At 39.3% G+C, this 20,091-nt stretch overlaps 1 protein-coding gene and 1 pseudogene across 5 annotated transcripts in view; one reads left to right on the forward strand and one right to left on the reverse strand.

Moving 5' to 3' along the window:
* Positions 1–20,091, forward strand: part of IMMP2L (inner mitochondrial membrane peptidase subunit 2) — a 923,412-nt gene that overhangs the window by 143,783 nt on the left and 759,538 nt on the right. The gene's annotated exons all lie outside the window — the stretch shown is intronic.
* On the reverse strand, positions 3,756–13,548 carry LOC102167474 (annotated as a pseudogene).

Raw genomic sequence — 20,091 nt, forward strand, 5'->3', positions numbered from 1 at the left:
AGGTTGCGGGTTCAATCCCCGGCCTTGCTCAATGGGTTAAGGATCCGGCGTTGCCGTGAGCTGTGGTGTAGATTGCAGTTGCAGCTTGGATCTTGTGTTGCTGTGGCTCTGTCCTAGGCCGGCGGGTACAGCTCTGATTAGACCCCTAACCTGGGAACCTCCATATGCTGCAGGAAGTGGCCCTAGGAAAGGCAAACACACACACACACACACACACACACACACACACAACACAGAAAAAAAAAAAAGCATATGTGTGTGTGTATATATATATGAGAAGGACTTACTAGTGTACAAAATATATATATTTTTGGTGTGACTAAAAAGCTCAAATGTTGTTTCTATTGGTGATCATTATGGAAATGAGTTATACAATTACAAAATGATATTCATCCTCTTTACTACATAGATAATTTATTTTAGAGTAGAAATGCAGTCATGCCTCATGCCATATGCTCTCTAAAGATGGAAGCAGATAGGACGAGGGCTCCTCCCCAGACTCCATGCCTGAATGTTCCACGTCACTGCTGTCTTCCCGCCGAATGTCATGGCAATGTCCCCGAATGTAAATTTACCACGAGAAAGGTGTATTAAAAGGTGTTGTCATTCAGACTGCATATGCGCATGCTTGATTACATAGAAAAGCCCTGAAGAGAACAGGGTAGGAACATTTTAAAAGGACAGTAGGATAAGGTTGAGAAGGTCAAGTGTAGAAGTTGGGGGCAAGGCAAATACCTCTAAGGTCAAGGTCCAGCAGCAAGGAGTGTAAGATTCGGTTCTGGAAATAGAGATTATGTCATCCTAGAATGTTGAACTTGAACAGACTTAATAGATAAACTTATTTTATTAAGAATTATCCATTTCTGAATTGGACACCATAGCCTTTAAAGATTAAATGACGTGTTTACTATTGTAATTATAGTTCGTCCTTGAACAACACAAGTTTGAACTGGCGGGTCCACTTATATATAGATTTTTTTCAGTGAGTTATAGTACTTTGCATTCTTGTGTTTTTGGAGACTATTGAGGGATACTGAAAAATGCTGTTTTTACACTGTCAAATTAAAAAAAAAAAAGCTATGTACTGTTGCCATAATCCCAATAATTGAAAGGTGAAGTATTTATGTGTAGACAAAGGACTGGAGGAATACATAATATATATGTATTGTGAATATATCTATTAGTTGTGATTTATAATTTAAAAAAATATTTTGTTTTCTGTAGCCGTATACATTATGAGGAAAAATTAAAAGCCACAGACTAGCAATATATATTGTATTTATACAAATAATTTGTCAACCATATTTCTTAGGGCAATATGATATATCAACATTAGTTAGAATTACAGTTTAAGTAAATTTATTTAATAACATTGTTCAGGCATGGGTCCAGGCTGAATCATTATTTCTTAGTTTTCATTTATGAATGTTACAGAGGAGTTCCCGTTATGACTTAGTAGGTTAAGAACCTGACATGGTCTCCATGATGTTGTGGGTTCAGTCCCTGGCGTTGTTGAGTGGGTTAAGGATCCAGCGTTGCTGCAAACTGTGGCACAGGTCATGGATGCAGCTTGGATCTGGCGTTGCTGTGACTGCGTATAGGCTGGTGGTTGCAGTTTCGATTTGACCCCTAGCCTGGGAACTTGAATATGCTGCAGATGGGGCCTCAAACAAGAAAAAAAGGCTACGGAATGTTACTACAGTTAATCGTATATTTTTGGTATACCAGAGTTTAAACTATATTATGCCTTTAATCAAGTTATTTTAAATGGGGTAAAGTAAAAACCAGCAGAGTAAAGAAACAGTTTCACCTATAAAAATACCAAAAAGCTATATACTGTTTGTACTCTTCTTTTAGAAATACTGTAGCTATACTGTATTTGTCATTAATATGTGGATATTTTAAAAAAATTAGTATGTGTTTGATTTACAATATTGTGTAAATTTCAGGTGTATAGCAAAAATGATTCAGTTATATGATACATCATATCATACACTTTTCAAATAATTTTTCCATAATTTATTTCCAAAATAACCTAAAGTTATTACAGGATATTGAATATAGTTTCCTGTGTTCTAAGCAATTCTTGTTGCTTACCTGTCTTATTTATAGTGTATTGTATCCCTTAATCCTATACTCCTAATTTATCCCTTCCCACCTTTCTCTCCCCTGTGGTAACCATGTGTTTGTTTTCTGTATCTGTGAGTCTGTTTCTGATTTGTATATGGAGTCATTTGTATTAAATTTTTAGATTCTGTGTATAAGTGATATCATATAATGTTTATCATTCTCTCAGTCTTCTCTTACTGTGATAATTCTCTAGGTCCATCCATGTTGCTGCAGATGGCAATATATATATTTCAGTCTTTTTATGGCTAATATTCCACTGGACATATATACATGTGTTCTTCAGCCAGTCATCTGTTGACAGGCACTTGGGATGTTTTTGTGTCTTGCTCTTGTTAATAGTGTTGCTGTGAACATAGGGGTGCGTGTATCATTTCAAATTAGATTTTTCATCTTTTCAGAGTCTAGGCCTAGGAGTGGAATTGCTGGGTCGTATGTTAAACAGGTTTAGGGTCATATGTTAAACAGGTTTAGGTTTCTAAGGACCCTCCATACTGTTTTCCATAGTGGCTTCACCAATTTACATTCCCACCAACAGTGTAGGAGGGTTCCCTTTTCTCCCCACCCTCGCCAGCATTTATAGTTTGTAGATTTTTAATAGTGGTCATTATGATTGATGTGAGAAACCACCTCATCATGATTTTGATTTGCATTTCTCCAATAATGACTGATGCTGAGCATCTTTTAAAATGTGGGTATTTCTTATACTAGTACATTCATTAATGGGAAGTAAAATGACTTTGCCGAAATGACTGTATGATACAGTATAAAGTCAAAATGACTGCAAGTAGTAATGTGTGATTAGGCAAACAAAATTGGGCTACAGTTTTTTTGTTTTTTGTTTTTTTTTTTCCCAGCATGCGGGGCTGTTTATTGATGTTCACTTCCTCACTGGTCAGGGTTTGAAGAACTGGGGAGGGGATTGGGAGGGGGTACAGATGGAAGCCAAAAGGAATACTTCGAATGTGCTGTGATGGGTTGAAAAGAGGTCGTGTCTGAGATTGACAAGCCCCCCATTTTAGAGGCTCAGGAAGTTGAGCCCAAGAATGCACATTCCTTCAGCCAAGTCCCTGCCATCTGCTGGCCCTCATGCCAGGCATCTTCCAGACTGGCTGTTGTACCAGTAGGACCACTAGTGCTGCAGTGGCTTTAAGAGTCTTGACTTAAACAAACAGGGGACACCTGTCCTGGCTTCATGTGCACAAGCGGAGACAAAGGTGACTGATGAGCAGGAGATCTGATCTGCGGGACACAGAGGATGGGAGAGGGCAGAGCTTGTCAGCATCAGGTAATGACTCTGAGATGTAGTGTAAATCTGCAAGGCAGGACATGGGGATAAAGTAAGAAAATGCAACTGTCAGCTGCCCCGGCTTCTGGAGAGACTTCCGAGGCAGTCTCTGCTCACAGGGTGTTTCAGTCCCCCTGGCTCTAAACTATCGGGGAAGCAGAAGGAAGTGGAAGCCTGCCCAGCTGGAGCCTGGGGACTGTCATGAGTGTCCAGCTCTCTGTGGTCAGAGGGCATCCCAGCCACCTCAGATCCTGAGCCTGGGACAAAGTGAGGGAACAGGACTTTGGGCCCAGGGCGGGGCGGGGGGACCACCCCCACCGGGCTCCGCAGGCCGCCTCTCCTACCGCCTCTTCTTGGCCACCTCCTTGGGCCTCTTGTTTGCAGAAGGAGCAGCGGCCTTAGGCTTCCTCGTCACCTCTGCACTTCTGGGCTCAGATGGTTCTGCCTCTGCCTCATGGGCCTTGGGCATGGGCACAGTGATGGCCAGCACACAGAGGAGCTGGAAGATGGCCCCCAGGAAGAGTCCATACTGCAGCAGGTTCTCCAGAAACGTGGGCTCGGGCACCTCGGGAGGGGAGAAGCCCCAGCTGCCTGCTGCCCGAGGTCTCCTCCAACTCAACACTCTTCAAAGCCCACCTCTCCTGTGCTGCTGCGCCACCACCCTGGAAGTGGGCTACATTTTTTTTTTAAATTTAATAGAATTCTCTTTAATTGAACTAGGAAAGCATTTTAGGCTATTGTGTACGAAGACTGAAAAAAAATGGCAGAGGGTAGGAGACTGATGTGGAATAAAAATAACTTAAATCATCTGAAATTATGAGTTGGTAGTTTAAGTTAAAAAAGAAAAGCATTAGAGGCATTTTCAAAGACTCCAAACTGTGGAATTGTCTTACATTCTATTATCCAGTGAGGTTTTTTTAATAGTCTATTATCCAAATAGTCTTTTGATTTGGTAGCTAGTAACAGGGTCTTACAGGATCTCGAAGGATATTGAAGTCCTTTTATAGGAAAAGATCCCAATCTGTTGGGCTTGAATCTTCTGAGCCAGGTCATTTTTGCACAACCTTTAGCAATTGCATCAGATTTTTACTGGTCTCACACATGGAGAAAAATGCAAAGTTTAGAAAATGAGGACAAAAACAAAGGCACTCCAAGAAAAAGCTGAATTAAGGACGATGCATCAGAATTCTAACTTAATCTATCTTTATTTCTGAATTTCCTATTACTTGTTTAGAAAAATGATGATGACAACCACAGCAAATAAGATTTATCGAGTACTTCCTATATGACATATCCAATGCTAAGTGCTTTACAAGAGTTATCTCTGGTGATCAACCAGAGGCTGTTGGGAGAGGAACTCACTATATTTTATCAAATTTAAGACATATCTTTATTTTATATACCACTAAGAAGAAAGTACTGTCACTTAAACTATGTCATCATTGACTATAGGATAAATCCTGATTCCAGAGATGATAGAATATTTTAAAAATTGTATCCTAATAAATGAAATATGTTGGTTGGTGGATGGGAAAGTGGACTAGCAGACCAATCAGTTGCTTTTTCTTATCTTGAAGGTCAGTTTTTAACAAGGTCATTGTCACTGAGAGGAGAAGATGTTGAAAATGGGAGATCATGGCAATTAAAAAACAATGCATGATTCAATTCAGAATGAAGTTTAGTGGTCTATTCTACTACTTGGGCCCTTGGCTATCTTTTGGGTCCTTTTCTTTTTGGGAAAAGGATGTGTATATAGAACTCATTTACATGAACAAAGAATCAGAGAAAAACATTCTTGGGGGGACTGCCTGTCTTCAGGTAGGGCTACTTGTTTATGTTTGGCAAAAGCTAAGCTTTAATTTCTCTTAGTTTTAAACATTAGATCACAAAGTTGTACCCTTGGCAGTGGGAATGGTGATGAGGCTTTATTTGTTTTATTGTTTTTCTTTTGACCACACTCAGCCATGTGGAAGTTCCCCGGGCAGGGATCAGATCTGTGCCACAGCAGCAGCAGAAGCCACAGCGTGACAATGCTGGATCCTTAACTCACTGCACCACCAGGGAACTCCTGGGAGGGCTTTAAATGTAAAACAGAAAAAGAACTTAGAGAAATACATTCTTCTCAGAGAAATGGTCTTTTTAGAGACGTTGAACCTGTAAGCAATTCTTTCCTACATAAAAGGTCATGAGCAAAATTAAAAAGCTCCTCCTAGTATGTAGTGTTTACACACAGCAAATAGTCTGAGTGGAGCAGACAACAGACTTAAGTCTAATTGAAAATGTGTGATATTCAAAATCTTGCCTGTTATCTGGTACAAACTTGGATGAAAGAGGGAAGGGAAGGAGAAATGGGGGAAGTTTCCCACTAGAGTTAATGTGAGAGGAGCGGTTAAAGAGTGTGGGTCACAGTCAGGGGCTCTTGCTTGTAAAGTAGTCTATGGAAAAGTGGGGGAAGGAAGGAGGAGTTAACGTATTAATGTGGTGCTAGAGAGAGATGTTTGGTCTTTGTCTTCAAGTTCTAGCACAGAGCTCCTAAAACTCTTGGAACCTTCTGTGTGATAAGAGTGATATGAACATCTTTTGTTCTAAGGAGGCAACACTTGACAGGCTTTTAGGTAACTCTTGGGGATGGCCGGTCACCAGAACTGCAACCCCTTTGAGCTGCACCTTACAACCTCGGCTAGGGGAGAGAGATGGGAGATTGAGGAGGTCACTGATGGCCAATGCTTTAATCAATTTTGCCTAAGTAATGAAAACTCCATAAACCCCCTAAATGACAGGGCTCAGAGAACTTCAGAGTTGGCAAACACACCCATGTGCTAGGAGAGTGGCACACCTCAACTCCAAGAGCATGTAATGTCTCATGCTCAGGACCCTTTCGGACCTCACGCTATGCACCTCTTCACCTGGCTCTTCATTTTTATCCATTATAGTGCCCTGGTAGTAGAGTGGAAAGTGTTTTCCAGTGTTAAAGGCGCTATCCTGGTGAACTGTTGACTCTGGTGGGAAGAATCAATTGCGGGAACCTCCCGACTCTGTCTCCACATTGGACAGAAGTGTGGGTAGCCTGGGGGCCTGTTGCTTGTGACTGACATTTGAAGTGAGAACATCTTGTAGGGAGTCTGACGCTAACCCCAGAAACTTAGTGTCAGAATTGCATGGAATTGTAGCACACTCAGTAAGTGTTAGAATTGATTGGCATCAGGAAGAAAGACGCTTCTTATTTGATGTCAGAAGTGGTGTGAGTAAAATCTGGTAAAGCAAAATAGGAAAAGCATCAAGTTAAAGGCCAAAAAATTCGAGGCAGGTGAGGAAATACCAGGTTGATGGGAAATGCAGTGAATGGTAGCAAGGAAGATAAGCCAGCAGACTATTTGTAGTAGTAGTCAAACCAGATGCTTTCTGATCTAAATCTACAAATACTAGGCCCATGGCAGAAAATTCTAGTTATGGTGGCTCTTGTACATTTCCCATAGGCAGGGAATATTGACCATTAAAATGTGGCTCAAAGAAGAAAAAGAGGCTCCACTGGTCCAGGTAACCTTTTTTTTGTGGCTAGCCAATACATCCTTTGGCAAGAGTGCTCACAGGATTGGAAATGTGTTCAAGTGAGTAATGGCTCATGTGACTGTGGGGCCAAGAAATAAATACTTGTTTGAATCCCACCTTGGGTAGCAGGTGTCCAAAGAGAAAATACAGTTTGCAGATGTGATAGGCTGGACACAAGTGAAATCAGGTTCATGATGAAGAATCCATATATGCAAAGCAAGGCAAGGACACTGAAGCAAGCAGGGAAAGAACATTTACTGAGCCTTCACTGTCAACCAGGAAAAATGAGCCTGCGATGGAAGCAGTGCCTGCTGTAGGTCAGAGACGAGGGGGCAGGACTAAACATCATCCTTAAAAACAGAGGGCAGCAATCCCACCTAGAGAGGGGAGGCAAATGAAAGAGAGGCGTGGTTGTATTGCTGTGTACTAATGAATCCTGTCTTGGCTTCCTTGAACTCCTGTTCTTATCTCACTATTTTATGTATTTGCCAGTTTTTGTCACAGGACTGAAAGTCTTTAAAAAGTTTGAATTTTTGGAGTTCTTGTTGTGGCTCTGTGGAAATGAATCTGTCTAATGTCCATGAGGATGCGGACTTGACCCCTGGCCTTGCTCAGGGGATTGAGGATCTGGCATTGCCCTGAACTGTGGTATAGGTCATAGATGCAGCTCGGATCTGGCATTGCTGTGGCTGTGGTGCAGGCCGGCAGCTGCAGCTCTGATTTGAATCCTAGCATGGGAAATTCCATATGCGACACCTGCAGCCCTAAAAAAGCAAAAAAAAAGAAAAAAAATTGGAGTTTAGCATAATCATTCTTGTGTGAAGCACATACATAATGTGTTATCTACAATTTATTACTTTGATTTATTAAAAAGAAGAGATTTAAGACACAGAGCATTCCGAGTGTAGAATCCTTCTAGATTTGAATGATTTTTTCCCCCTAATTGTCCAGAGTCTAGCCTTGCTCAGACCTAATATGTTTATATTTTTATTGATTCATCTTTATTAAATCTTCACAGCACATAGTACTTATTTTTCTTAGATACAGGTGTTTTACCCCTTTTGCACTTTGATTTGATCAGCTTATGAACGATTTAATTAAATTACACAATTACAGCAACAAGAACAATTGCTAACAAGTGTGGAAACAAAATAACCACCTTGAGTTACAGCTCTGGGTTGGGGTAGAAAAGCAGATGCATGGTAGAGATTGGCCGCCCAAAGGCATCCGTCTGCGTGTTTCACGGGGGAATGGAAAGCGTCCACTAACTGGGTATCAGGCGAGAGATCTGCTACTGTCTGATGCTCAAACTCTCCAGGCTTTTTTATTTCTATGCTTTCTCAAATTCTGTAGTCCTTTGAGAATCTTTGATTTACATATTAACCATAAGCCATACTTATAATTATTAGTACAAGTGAACATAATGAATTAGATTAGTAATTGGAACTGAAATTGTAGTAGATAATAGAGTTGCAAATAAAAGTTGTAAGAAGTCTCAAATTTGTAAGTAAAAAAAATTTTTTTGAAAGTTGAATGCATTTTGTAGTAATGGTAGGGAGTGATGATACAAATTGATGATTGAAATCTGTTTTTTTAGACTTACCCTATAATTACAATTTTACTCTTCATAGTTCTATGTATATGAATTTGTGTTTTCTTTGTTTCAAAATGGGATACTAAAAATGCACACAGAAATTGAAATTTAGTCCCGCTGCAGTCCCATAATCTCCTCTTATTTTGTTCTGTTGCTAAGTCAGAATTCACATTTACTAGATTATTATCTATTGCCATGGAAATCATTTTGTTATATTTCAATTTCACTACAGGAGCAAGCCGCAGGAGCTAATGGACCGTAAGAGGAAATTTGTTGTTTAAACAATGATTATCTTTTATATTTGGCTAACATGAAAAGGGGAAAGTACAATTTTTCTGTCACACAGCATGAGAAGGAGAGTGATGGGAGTTAGAGGCAGAATTCACCTTAAGACAATTCACAGCTATCTTGTGAGTCAGAAGTAATGTTACGTGCTCATAGGACGCAACTGTAAAATGTGCCCACATCAAGCTATGTTTTGACGAATACCAAAGGGAGAGGCCTGTTGTAGGTTGGGTTCCCCAGAAGCAATCATGGAGATGGAATGGGGATGCAAGGCATTATGTCACGGCTCAACCACTGTGAAAGGAAGGGGAACACAGAGGATTGGGCTGAGGAAGAAGCCAAATTCCTGTGCAAGGCTGATAGAGCTGCATGCAGGGGTGGTGGGGAGGGGTGAGGTTAGTGGGGCTTCTGGAGGCCCTACTTCCCTCGGCTTTGTCTAGGGTCACCCCTGCTCTGTGGAAGGATGTGGAACCCCCAGGATGGGGCTGCCTGTTCCCTCTCTGCAGCTGAGGCAGGTGTCAATCTGGAGACTTGTCAACTGACCACACTCCCACGAGCTTGTCCTTGAAGAGGAAGTAGGTGACACATGTCTTTATCTACACAGGCCGTCCTAGTTCATGACCATCAGGGCTGTTCTGCAGTTTTATCCTGAAGATATTTGTAGTGCTCAGAAAATATATCACCTTTAATCAGCCAAGTATCGCAGAAGAATGGACAGTTGATTTTTTTAGACGTATTGCTAATGGAAACCCTTTTAATGTCCTTATTTTGTTTGAGCACTTTTAGAATTATGTAGGCAATCTTTTGTCTATAGCTGTAGCATACTTTTTTTTTTTCCTTTATAAAGTCATAACAGATTGTGGCTTTTCAAAGAAAGTTATGGTTTTTCTTAATAGTGTATGAACATTTGTGACCAAACATTTCTTTTTTTTAAACTTTGTATTTTACAATGATTTCACACTTAAACAGTCCAAGAATAGGATAAAGAACTCACATATGTTCTTCACTCTGATTCCCCTCCTCTTAACATTTGGTTATAATTGTCTCATCATATTTTCTCTATCTTCTCCCTCTTATCTCTGTCCCTTTCCTCTCACATATTATTTTGAATTTTTTTTTTTTTTTGGCTTGAGAATAGAAGCTGCAGACATGACGCTCCAGCACTCCCTTAGTATTCCAGTATTTCCTAAAGACAAGGACCTTCTCCCACATAACTTTAGTTTTTAAAGCTTTTATTTATTTATTTTTCCTTTTTAGGGCCACCCCATGGGATGTGGAAGTTCCCAGGCTAGGGGTTGAATCCGAACTATGGCTGCTGGTCTACACCACAGCCACAGCAACAGGAAATCTGAGCCTTGTCTGTGACCTACATCATCACTCACGGCAATGCCGGATCCTCAACCCACTGAGCAAGGCGAGGGATTGAACCTGCAACCTCATGGATCCTAGTCAGGTTCGTTAACCGCTGAGCCACGAAGGGAACTCCTCCCACATAACTTTAATATAACCATCAAAATAGGAAATTCCTCTTGGTATATCATCACCATCTCTATCATAAATCCCATTCATAGCTCCCCAGTCACCCCAGTGATGTTCTTCCTAAGTCCAAAATCCAGGATGTGCCTTGTATCTGTTATGTCTGGCCCTTCGGTCGGCTTCAACTAGACTTTGTTCCTTAGTCTTTGATCTGGACCTTTTTGAAAAATACAACTGAATTAAGTAGGTTTATCTGGTGTTTCCTTATGAACAAGTTCAGATGATGTATTTTGAGCAGAATTATCACAGGACTGGTCTTGTATTCTCTATTTATTATGTTAAAACGTGGTCCAGGTTTATTTTATACTTTTCCTGTCCCAGCCTTAAAGTTATTAGGATACACAAATCTCTGTGTAAGTATGTATGTATATATCTATAGGTTGATCTTAAAAATGATCACAAAGATATCTCCAGTTCCAATCCCAAACACGATTTGTCTTTTCCCCTTTTTAATACTTGTAGTTTATTTCTTTTCTTTTCTTTCTTTCTTCTTATTTTTTTTTTTTGGTCTTTTTAGGGCTGCACCTGTGGTATATGGAGATTCCCAGGGTAGGGGTCGAATCAGATCTGCAGCTGCTGGTCTACACCCAGCCATAACAACGCCAGACCCAAGCCGCGTCTGTGACCTGTATACCACAGCTCAGGGCAACACCAGATCCTTAACCCATTGAGCGAGGCGAGGGACCCTTGTCCTCATGGATGCTAGTCAGAACCGTTTTTGCTAAGCCACGATGGGAACTCCTATACTTGTCGTTTCTTGAATGTTAAAAACTCTGGCTCTCATTATCCTCGACAGGTTTACTTACTTGCTCAGTTCCCCCTGTATGTAAAGAAGCTGTTATTGATTGGCCACCTCCTTGGTGTGGCCCTGCTGTCTCCAACCAGCCTGGTTATATACTTGGTCTTGGCTTTTTTGGCCATGCCAGCTAATTCCTCTGCTTCAAATCAGGGAAAGGGACCCCCCCCCCTGCTGCTTCTTGTATTTTCCAGGCCTTTTATTTTCCTTTGGGTATAAAGTGTTACCGGGTCTCTAAAAGTGATTATGCTGAGCAGGCAGTATTTGTTATGGGTTATATCAAAAATTTAACCAAGTTAAAAAAAGAATTCTCTAATATTTTAGTTTTTTTATTGAAGTATATTTAATTTAAAGTGTCGTGTTAGTTTCAATTGCACAGCAAAGTGATTTACTTAAACGTGTGTGTGAATGTAATTTTCAGATTCTTTTTCATTATAGTTTATTACAAGATATTGAGTATAGTTTATTGTTAGTTTTTTTTTAATTATTATTCTAAGGTGTGAATGACAGGATTTTAGTTCTTAGCTTAAGATTCTATTCTGGATGATAATAATAGCACTGGTATATGTGCTAGCCATATCTGATATTAAAGAGTTTCTTAATAAGAAACGGTCTATATTGTAAAGGCAGATCCTTCTTCAGTTTCCTTTGGATTTATTTCTTGGCATCTCAATAAGCAATGGCTGTTAGCAAAAACAATTTTTGTTGAGCCTTGTTTATTGGTTTGCAATAATGAGAACAGTTATTGAGTCCAATAATTTTGTGCTTTTATTTTCAAGTAACAAAGTGTTCTTGTTTCATGATGATACCAAGGGAAGGTGGTTTAAAAGCTAGTTTTAAAGGATCTGTAGCTTTGAGAGGTTATAATTTAGAATGGAGGCATGGTGGTCAGAGGAAATGAGCCAAAGTTAAAAGCCTTTTCTGTGCCATTGCATCTGTAACCATCCTCAGAGTGCTCTGCACTTTATGTCACAAAAAAGCCTCCAATCCTGTGGGTAAATGTTATCTGCAGGAACCTCATCATTTCTAAAAACAGTTCTTTTATTCTTATAAGAGTGTTTGAAGAAGAAATACAAATAGTAGTATTTTCTTCTCTTTTTGCAGGACAACAAATGGGTATAGGGCTTCTTCTGCTATTTTTGAATAAATGCTTTGTGATGTAAAAAGAAAAACCAAATTTAAAATTAATAGATGGTAAGATACAAGCTGAAGGTGTTATCTTGGTTAAATCTCTCTTTTGCCTCTTTTGTGAAGCAAGGGTATTAGTTCTTGTCTTTTTTCTTGAGATGGTTTTATGCCTACTTTTCTCTTGGAGGATAAAATATAATTACTTGTCAGCTAAAAGTTTATGGGGTAGATATTTTTGCAAGCAGCTTTAAAGGTAGATCTGGATTATATATAACCTAAGGAACACAGGGAGCCCAGAGGATGTGGGCAAAGCAGTTGATGAACAGTGAATATGTTTGTACAGGGAAGAGAAGTGACTGAAGTCTCACTTCGTTATTTTTCTTTAAATACCTTTGCATTTTCTCATGTGTCTTTTATGATTTCTTCTATTCTCATCTAATGTAACTTTAGTTGCTTCTTTTCTTGTTCGCCCTCTTTTTTTCTGCCCCTCTCCCTGATACAAACTCACACACGTGCATGTACATTCATACTTGAATTTAAATAATTGACATGTGTAGAAATATCCCCAAATGAAAGTTACACGGGGCCTTTCTATATAATTGGTGTGCATTTGTGCACAATGCAGATACTGTGGTAGAACAGTTAACCACTCAAAGGATTTGGTTTATGATAGGTCTTCAGCTCATGTTTGTTAAGTGAATGAATATCAGCCCCTGAACCAGAAGTGATACGAAGGACTAGAGCAAATTAGGCGAAGGAATGGGCAGTCTCATGGAGACCTAACTTAATGCATGGAAGACTTGTTGTAGAGGTGGTGACTTCAGGGTATTTAGTAATTGTACGCAACAGTTGTTGGGTTGTCTGCTCCTTTTACCACTGTCCCCTACCCCCAACTTCTGAATCAGCTTTCCCTTGTGATTGGTAGGGAATAACTACTGGATGAAGATGGTGACTGGGGTATGGGACCAATTTTTATACTTTTCCCTCCTTCTTATTTCAGCTTATTTTCTGTCTTGGGTCAGTCCAGTAACTCAGTAGAGTCAAATGACTTTGGTATGATCGGAACTATAATAAACCACTTAGGACACTAGCTTTTCAAAACAGCAATAAAAAGATCAAACATGCTCCTGTTACACCTTTAACATTGTACTGTTTGGAGTGGTACTGTGACTTCTGTCGATGGAAATTGCCACTCAGCATCTTTCCGGAGTCGCTGAGTGTGCGACCAGGGACCCACTCGAACATGGGATGGTGCTCTGTGCCTTGTTTAGGATCTTCTGAGCCGCTTTCACGATGTGCCTAGAAAGCTAACGACAGGGCTCTGCTGCTTCTGCTATTTTCCTGAACGTTGACATCTTCCTCTCGTAGAAGTAAATTGCTGTATGTTAAAGAGCTATAATAATCAGTGGAAATCCAAGATTTGGGTTACAGTTCAGACTAACACCACCCGCCTGGTTCTGTGCTTCCCCGTTCAGGTCTCTGCTCAAATATCATCTTGTCACTGAGGCCTTCTTTGGCCATCAAAAGGGCCTCCTTTTCACTCTGCCTTATTTTCCCATTAGCACCACTTGGCGTATTTTACATTTTATTTATTTTGTTTTTTATGTCTTCCACATTAGAAAAAGTTCCACAAGGGCAGGGCTGCTTCAGTCCCAGTGCATTGCTGATGAAAGGCATTTATGTAATATTTGTTGATGTATGAGGCCTTACAGAACACAATTTATTTAAGACTTCATTTCCGTAAGTATAAAATGGAATATTTGGAAGTACTTCATGTTCTGTGATGTACTTTATAAGGTGCTTTGCCATTATTAATCAAGTTAGATACTCAGTACTTGGTAAGCACAATCTGTACACTTCCTAACTTACTTTCTCCAGGTTGAAAATGTGTGTGGAGTACTGTTGATAAAATTCAAGGGGACAGCCCCAGCTGCTGGCTGTCTTTTTGGCTTCAGCTCTGTTGACTCATGACTCATTTTTACTGTCTCTGGATCTTCCTGTGAGCCTGATGATGTATGGATTTCCATAGCTCCAGGCCAAATGGAGCAGTGATTGGCTGATGGGTCAAAAGATTGTTCCTTTAGTTCTTCCTGTCTGGGCCATCAGATGAGTTCAGGTTGTTTATCCATGAAACAAAATCCTTCTGGGTCTGTTTCTTTCTTCAAAAAAAAAAAAAAAGGGATGGTGCTGATGGAGTGCTCCTGGGCCCAGTAGCAGCCCAACACAGTGCGGAGGGAGTTGAGGGGAAGGAGAGATGAGGTGTAACTGGAAGCAGGGACTGATCTTGACCATGTGTTCAAGGCCAGGGATACAAGGCCGAATTTAGCCACCTCTGATTTACTAGAGGAGATATATTTAAATAACTAATTATACCAAAGGGCTTAATAGAGATATAAATAAAGCCTGTGAGAGGATAGATGAGGGCAGTGATACTTAAATCTAACTGGGCATATCAGGGAAGACTCCCTTGAGAAGACGACATATGAAATTCATGGATTTGAACATGTGATGGTAGAAGGGGAGAGGACTTCAGGAGGGTCAGGCAGAGGAAGAGAAACATGAAAAATAAAAGAGGCAGAAAAACTTAGTGAAAATTTTATTTTTGTCTGTTGCTAAGGGCTTTTGGATAAGGGAGTTTCAAGGTGGGATTTCAATAGTCGAATCCCTCTGCTTTACCCTTCCTGGGTTCTGGGGTTCTGGACTGAAGAATGATTTACGAAAAGGTTTGGAAGCCAGCAGGGAAATAAAATGCTGCTTTGTAGCCTGGTGACTGCTTGGTGACCCTCCATATCTGGCTTTTCTGGTGGGTGTTGAACCGCGAGGCTGGGGTTCAGAGGCTAAACTGTGTTTCCTACTCCCACGAGCCTTACTCCCACTTAACTCCCAAAGTCGTAGGTGGAGGATATGGAGCAGAGAGGAGATAAAGAAGGCCAGGTCTCTGATATTTAAAAATCAAACAAAATTATCATGGCCATTCTGCCTGGACGTCTAGAACCTGCCTAGGTGCACCTCTCCAGTGCTGGAAATGGGGAGAGTGGCGGTAGAAGGAACCTGGGTTCCTGTCTTGAAGGCACAGTAACTCCACCCATAAGGTTTAAACTGTGGCTCAGTGTCATGGCTGTGTCTCTTCCCTTGCAAAGGAGCTAGTGAGGGGCTAGAAACTTTTCCCTCACATGTACGTGGGTGGGAACCCTAGGGGGACATTCCTCTTTGAGACTGAAGGCAATCATTTCTGAGAGGTTTTGCGTACTAGAACCTGTTAGGTCTTTGGCCGTGGGGTAGACTGACGTTGGCTTGCCCTGTGATGACTCTGTGCCCTTGGCTTTAGAACACGTGCTATAACTAAGTATTAATCAGAGACTTGGAATTGTGGAACCACATTTGCAGTTATGCGTAACTAAAGGAGCCCAGTGATTTCTATATAACTTGAAAGATGTTTTAATACAGAAACTAGAGTTCTTATTTGTGTCAGAATTGATTGTTATCTAGTATGCCACTTTTACTTCTGTCTTCAGGGGAAAAGATGCTCGTTTTCCTTGTGCAAGTTGCTTGTCCACCTGCGTTCTAGGTTTTCTCCTCCCCCTGTCCCCGCTCCTCAGGTTTCCGATCCATGCGTTATTCCATTTTTTTTTTTTTTTTTGGCCTTTTTAACCACCCTCTCTGCACTAACTGCTTTTTTGAGCTTTTGAACATGTTCAAGTCTCTGTCATATCAAAAAACAAAGATGAGAGCACCCCGCAACCTCCCTTTATTCTGTGCTCACTGCTTTGTTGTTCTTTTATTCACAAGCAGGGTTTTAGAAACAGCTGTCTCTACTCGGCCTCTCTCCTTCCTGGCTTCCCCTTCTAGAGTCTTACCTATTCCCCCCTCTCTGCTAGAATCACCTTTATGAAGGTCCTTGATGATCCCTGACTTGCCACATGTGCTCTTTCCAGTGCTTTTGTGAAATTATCCTTCTGATTTGATCTTAGGGAATGTTACTTAGGCCTTCTTTTTTTGGCGTCTGTGATGCTACCCTTGATGGGTTTTTCTCCTTCATATCTGGTCGCCCATTAGTGGACTTGCTGTCTCCCCTTTTCCTCTTTTTTTAGTGTTCTTAGTGTTGTTCTTCCTTGGATCCTGTAGCTGTTATCATTTTACAGTCTTTCTCTGAGCAGTGACACCCTTCTTAAGAATCAGCTGCCAATTAAACACTAGTGCCAAGCTCTCTAGCTTGAGCATAGACCCTTCTCTTGGATTTTTAGATCCTGCAATCCAAATGCTTCTCAGATGTTTCCATTTAAAAATCCGTTAGGCAACTCATTCTTGCTGTATTTGATAAGACTTCCTCTTGTATGGGCGACTTCAGTGGATATTAACACTCTCCTCTCCATTTGCCATTCCAGAAATGTCGATAAGCATTTCTGACTTGGATAAGCTTATTACTGCATTTACCTGGTTACTCTAAATTTTATTTTATTTTTTGCATACATCTTCTCACCAGACTCTAAACCTTTAAAAAATTTGTTTTAATTAAAAAAAATTGAGCCTTTGTGTTTCTAATGGGAGGTCCAGTGCCTGGTGTAACATGCCTACTCGATATATATTTATTGAATTACTCAAGTCCAGAAGAGTTGTTCACATGTGTTCAAAGGCAATGTTTTAACCATCGAACTTAACTAGCTACAACATTTTGTATGGGGTTGTCTCAGCACTGGCTGACGGAAGCGCAAGCATCTGCATGAAAACATGGTTCTCTTTATCCCCAGATCTGCTTGTATCTGAACAAGGAGCTCTGATTTGTTCTCTCATTTTGACGCTGTGCAAGGTAGACAGCAGTGAAAACAACTGTCTGTTTTTCACTTGGAAGCAACCTAGATACTCAAAAGAAATAGGTTCTTTTACTTTTGGTGAAGGGAGCTGAACTTAAGTTTGTACTCTGAGGTTAGCAATTTACGCCCAGTATCTTAAAAGAGATTTCTGATGACATGATACAGTCTCAGAGTGTATCAGAGATAAGCCAGATGGCTTGTTTCTAGACTAGTTTTACTGCTAATTAAAAGGCTAATTTTTCTCTCACATACTCAAGAGTGTGACTATATTTATTTTCAAAATATTCAATCGCTGGACCAGCTGAATTGGCCCAGGAAAATCTAATTGGGTATTTTCCATTTTGCATAACTCTGGTGCTTGTGTTTAAAAGAGCCTGGGGAATGGCTGTTAGTAAAGGTATTGATTATAAGTCTGCTGCATTTTAATAGCTGTGTATTAACTTCAGTTAAGTTTCAGAGGACTAAAATTTTAAAGAAAAATAAAAATCTATGCAGTTAGTACTAGTCCTGTCACTTCCACTCAGGTGAATAGTTTCACTTTGATTACATTCTCAGCATTGTTGTCAGTCTGTGTGAAGAGAACCACAGGACTGGATTGCTCTTATTTTGACAAAAGATCATTATCTGGCCGGAACATGTCCTAGGAGCCAATAAAGATATAACAAGCTATTTCACATTCTTTGAAGATGTTAAGTGTGGCCTCATTTTGATTGTAGAAGGTGTTTCTTAGTAAATGTTAAAAAAACTCTTGGCAGGGTCTTAAAGTGACAACTAACAAAAATATGCCATTGGGCAAGTGACAACAACAACAACAACAACAACAACAAACATATTAAGTGAAGTGTCTTCAAATTATTTAGGTGCAATAATAAAGTATCATTTTTTTTCCCTGACAAATAAATTAGTGATGAATGAATTCGTTCATGTTAATTTGTGTTGAGAAATATAAACAGAAGTTTTGATGAAGCTATTTCTACTGTCTTGTGGTAATTCACTTTTGATTTTTATTCAGGTAATTTATAATGTTTAATTATCTGTAGAGAACAGTTGCCATTTATGCATGTATATAAAATAGATGTATGATATATAATTTTTTTTTGCCTAATCTTACTGTGTGTTTATGAATCCTGTTATTAATGTTAGGAAAACAATACAACCAAGATCTTGGGTTAGAAAATTGCTTGTGAATGTTAAATAGTTTTGTTATTTAGAGTTTGATGGTACGTGCCATTTTGATATCTCCGGAGTTTTCTGTTCTTGGAGCTCAAAGCCTTCAGATATGTATTGTTATTACTGATATTACCATTATTATTCAAGAAAGTGACTGGCATTTTACTTGCCTTTCAACATAGAATCTTTCCACTATCTTCACATGACTAGGGAACTGCTTTCTGGCTCAGCGAAATATCAACAGTGTTTTTCTGAGATGCAGTAATCTAACGTGAGATTATTTTAAAGTGCAATGTTATGAAATTTTATTTCACCATTTAGTCATTATGGCCTATCTTGCAATTTAAAGAATGACTTGTATTTAAATACCTATAACAACAGCAATCCTGAAAAATGGATGTTTAATTTATATGTACTCATTATATAAGTTCTTTGACTAGAATGTAAATTTGCCTTAAACCTATCAGTTTAAGTGGGAAGCTGATATTGCACACGATCTTTCTTATCTCTGATATGACTTTTTTACTGTAAGGTTTATGAGGAGCTTTTGGTGATATTTTATGTTTAATTCCAGTCTTCTCTTCTGTGTACAGATGTCACAGATCTTGTTCTCCAGTTAATAAACAGCTTGTATTCTACTGTCTCATTAGCCTTTCAGTAAATGAGATTCAAAATGTCCTCATTAGCCTTTTGATAAATATCATTTTAATTAAATATGCATACATATGGAAAGATCTACTGTGTAACAATGCAGTAATTACCATGTATTTTATTATTTTGTATTCTTATGGAATTGTGTACCTATTTGTCATGCAGAATAATTACACTATTAAGAGTCTACACTAACCTGTTTTCTTTGTTTGTAAAGATCACTAGTCTATCAAGTAGGTATCTTGAATTAATTTGATTTCACCTTTATCAGAATGCTGAAGGAAATGATATTCTAACTTCTCATGTGCCAAGAAGTAAGGAACTCAGGTTTAATAACTTTTTGTGCTAATTTAGAAAAGTAATTTGTTGTTCGCAGGATTTTTATAAATAAAGATGTTTTAACGTAATTGACTGTTATAAAAGCTCTTCAGTTCAATATCTCAGATAGTCATTAAAATCATTGTTAAGATATTACAGAGGTGTAGGTTAAGAAATGAACTTCTGAGATACGAAGACCTGACTTTGAATCTCAGATTTGCCAGTTAAAATATCACAATGTCCTTGGGTGATTATAATAACAACACCTGCCTCCTAGGATTGATTTAATGCATATGTGAGGTAATACGACTTATTAAATACTAAAAAGTACAGATTATAATTCATATCATAATAATTAAAGCCATGAACTTTTTGTCCCAAATGTATTTAATTTTTTTGGAAATTTTGTTCGTCAATCTTTGTGACAATTACAGAATGTAGACCAGTGGATGAGTGTACCATGTTGCCAGCTTTTTAGGGGAATAGCTTAAAGGACAATCTAATCAGCACTTTGAAAACATTACATAGTTGACATTTAGTAAAATTGAATTGAATTTTCATGGCTTCAACTGCTGCAAGATGAACGTCATGCACTTTTTCTTATTTCCTGATATATAATTGTTTTGTAATTGTGTATTATCTGTCAAACTAAGTGGTAAATAAAAATTGATTAGAAATTATTTTTCAGGAGTTCCTGTTGTGGCTCAGTGGTTAATGAACCCAACCAGTATCCATGAGGACGTGGGTCTGATCCCTGGCCTTGCACAGTGGGTTAATTATCTGGCTTTGCCATGAACTGTGGTGTAGGTTGCAGACGTGGCTTGGATACCTCATTGCT

The sequence above is a fragment of the Sus scrofa genome, chromosome 18 (assembly GCF_000003025.6).
Source record: "Sus scrofa isolate TJ Tabasco breed Duroc chromosome 18, Sscrofa11.1, whole genome shotgun sequence".
In the NCBI taxonomy this organism is placed as follows: domain Eukaryota; kingdom Metazoa; phylum Chordata; class Mammalia; order Artiodactyla; family Suidae; genus Sus; species Sus scrofa.